Raw genomic sequence first — 202 nt, 5'->3', positions numbered from 1 at the left:
AAGCACAACAGGGAGGAGCCGGAAGGGGCGGCGGCGGCCAGTGCCCGTGGCCCCGGAGCCATCGCGGCCCTGCGCGGCGCTAGCGACCCACTTCCGCCGTGCAGTCACCGACCATGGGTTACTTGGCCCTTTATGACATGCTGTCATCGCAGGGCTCGCGGCAGGAAAATAGGGGGAGAACCGTGATTTGAGAGGCAGTGCT

General features: G+C 65.8%; 2 protein-coding genes across 5 annotated transcripts in view; one reads left to right on the top strand and one right to left on the bottom strand.

The window, feature by feature from the left end:
• RAD17 (RAD17 checkpoint clamp loader component) overlaps positions 1-202 on the top strand; it is a 29,055-nt gene that overhangs the window by 456 nt on the left and 28,397 nt on the right. The window lies entirely within an intron of this gene.
• Positions 1-202, bottom strand: part of AK6 (adenylate kinase 6) — a 14,546-nt gene that overhangs the window by 13,828 nt on the left and 516 nt on the right. The window lies entirely within an intron of this gene.

The sequence above is a fragment of the Myotis davidii genome, unplaced genomic scaffold (genome assembly GCF_000327345.1).
Source record: "Myotis davidii unplaced genomic scaffold, ASM32734v1 scaffold135, whole genome shotgun sequence".
In the NCBI taxonomy this organism is placed as follows: domain Eukaryota; kingdom Metazoa; phylum Chordata; class Mammalia; order Chiroptera; family Vespertilionidae; genus Myotis; species Myotis davidii.
Note: the sequence above shows the minus strand (reverse complement) of the source record. Positions and strands in the feature narration are given on the sequence as shown.